At 44.0% G+C, this 2,616-nt stretch overlaps 1 protein-coding gene across 1 annotated transcript in view; it reads right to left on the minus strand.

Annotated features, from left to right (window-relative positions):
* LOC101568270 (PRAME family member 27-like) overlaps nt 1–2,616 on the minus strand; it is a 24,270-nt gene that overhangs the window by 17,673 nt on the left and 3,981 nt on the right. The gene's annotated exons all lie outside the window — the stretch shown is intronic.

Genomic DNA, 2,616 nt, shown 5'->3' on the forward strand with positions numbered 1-2,616 from the left:
ATCCCTAGGGAAGTATGTAGCTGTGTTTCCTCTTTTGTCTTGAGGTGTGGCCCAAATGGGAGTTTCTGTCTCTTCCAAGTTGCAAAGTCACCTTGTCTTTCATATTGTCTTTGAGGGCCTGGCTCTGTCTGACTGCCTAGAATATTTCTATCTAATTCAGCTGCCTACAACATTGCCCCCTCTGAAGAAGTAACCCGAACTGCCACCAAGGTGATGACTACTCTGGAAGCAGGTTAGATAACTACATGGAACTGTAACTTGGAATTTTGTCACTTAACACAGCAGATCGTGTGCCCATTAAGGGGTGGCAGTTGCCACTGCAGCTTTGAGAAATGCTGAAGACTAAGTTCAAGGGAATCAGGACCCATTAAATAGAGGAGGTAAACAGGATCTTGAATAGGTGGCTCTGGGTTTTCCTAGTGGGACCCTCTGAACAACATAACTGATCCCCTGCAATTGTAGGGTCACATCTAAGGCCTGGAGGACTTTCTTCCATATAACTCCAAGAAACTAAATGGAAGTTGTTATGAAGAGACAAAGATGCCTCATTCTTCCCACCGCACTAGTGATGACTGAACTCTGGGAATAATGAGCTACATCCCCCAAATATTTTACACTTTAGACACAAGATCTTAAGATACTGCCCAGTCTTCTTTTGCACTCCTGCTGCAAGCCTGGGCATGGTGACATTAGCCTGTTATTCCAGAATTAGGGAGTCTGAGGCGTGAACATCACTCTGAGTTTAAGGACATATTGGGCTACATAGTTAGTTGAGGACCAGCCTGATACAAATAGCTAGATCCTGTCTCAAGAAAAAAAAATAGTGCAGAAAATAAAACACAGCAAAATACACAAGCTTTGTGATCATCCTGTCTCTGCTTAAAATATTACTGTTACTAAAGGCATGGATGAAACATTTAACTCAGTTGTAATGTATAGAGTCCAACACTAACCCTGAGGGCATGTTGGGACACAATCTTCGGTGCTCCAAGTGGTATAAGCTGGGTTTCCTTGAGATCAGCTGAGGGAAGTGGATCGAGAAGTTCAGATTTAAGACAGGAGCCTCTGCAAAGCTGCCAGCATAGATCTTACGGAGAGATGAGAGTGGAACACATTGCCAAGTCTCCTTGGGGAGTCTTGAGAGGAGTAAATGATTCCAACCCAATATCCCACCATCCTAGTGAATCTGACCTATAGCTTTTGCTTTTAGTATCAAAGTTCTTCTCCCAAGGGAAACTGTCCAGGCAAATCAGAACCACAGGCAGTAGCCCAGGCTTTCAGTCTTTAAAAAAATAATATGATATTGACAAAACTTCAGGTTGAATAGAAAGAAGTTCAGAATCTTAATTTTATTTATTTAAGTGTGTGTGTGTGTGTGTGTGTGTGTGTGTGTGTGTGTGTGGCCAGCTCAGCCCACCAGGGGGCGGGGCTGGCTGGCATGTGGTGCTGGGGGAGTGAACCGCGGTCCCTGTGCTTTGCTAAGCTTGTTCTAAGTAGGTGCTTTAGACCACTGAGCCATCTCACCAGCCCGAAGTTCAGAATCTTTATTTATTTATATAGTACATGGTCTTGCTACACAGCTCTGAGTCATAGTGATCCTACTGTTTAAGCCTTTTCAGGGCTGGGATTGCAGGTGTGTGCCACCATGACCGTGTTTAGGGCCAGCATGGTACACGTAGGGTTTAAGGGCTGCCAAGGGATGTGGTACTGAGGATCCAATCCAGGTCTCTGTACTTGCCAGAGGCCCTTAGACAAATGGGCTATATCCCCAAATGAAGAAGTTCTGAAATTGAGAATATCTCAACAGAGAAAATCTTTTTTTTTTTTTGGTGGAATCGGGGATTGAACACAGGCCCTTGTGCTTGACAGGGTTGTTTTGATTTCTTATGAGTTTTGTGGCACTAGTGGTCAAGCAATAAGACTTTGCCCAGAGAAGCTTATCTGTTCCTTGATTTGTTTTTGTGTTCTTTGCATACAACATGAGGTCACTGCAGCTCCAGGTGAAAAAGGCTGCCCTTGGGAAGTGAAGTACATTGTCAGCAGAGCCAAGGCTTAAATACCGAATCTCCCAGACCCATCCATGACCAGTGTCCAAGATTATAGTGTCAGGTTAACGCTATAATCCAGGGTCCCTGAGAAAGAGTATTTCCCATTATTATTATTTTCTTTTTTTAGACACAGGATTTTACTATGCAGTTCATGCAGGACTTGAGCTCACTTTGTAACCTACACTTGTCTCAGACTCACAATTATCCTCCTGCTTCACCCTCCTGAGTGTTGGCATTACAAGCACGTGTCACCATGCTCAGATGCCCATTAAACTTAGACTGTTCCTTGCCCTGCGGTCAGCTCTTGTGCCACAGGATTCTGTCACCAAATGGATTCATATCACAGAAGCTCATGTGGGCTCATTTTCCCTAGAAGCTTTCATTTGTTTCTTACTCCTTGGGCTCACCATTGTCCTCCCACAGAAATCTTGTTCCTTATCACATCTCCTGCACTATCTAGTGAAAACTTGCTTTAGAGAGTTGGCCACTGAAATACGTTGCAGGTTGTCAAAGCTTAATCTAGGACTGGAGAGATGGCTCAGTGGTCTAAAGCACCTACTTAAAACAA

This window comes from Octodon degus, unplaced genomic scaffold (genome assembly GCF_000260255.1).
Source record: "Octodon degus isolate 3935 unplaced genomic scaffold, OctDeg1.0 scaffold00343, whole genome shotgun sequence".
Taxonomy (NCBI): domain Eukaryota; kingdom Metazoa; phylum Chordata; class Mammalia; order Rodentia; family Octodontidae; genus Octodon; species Octodon degus.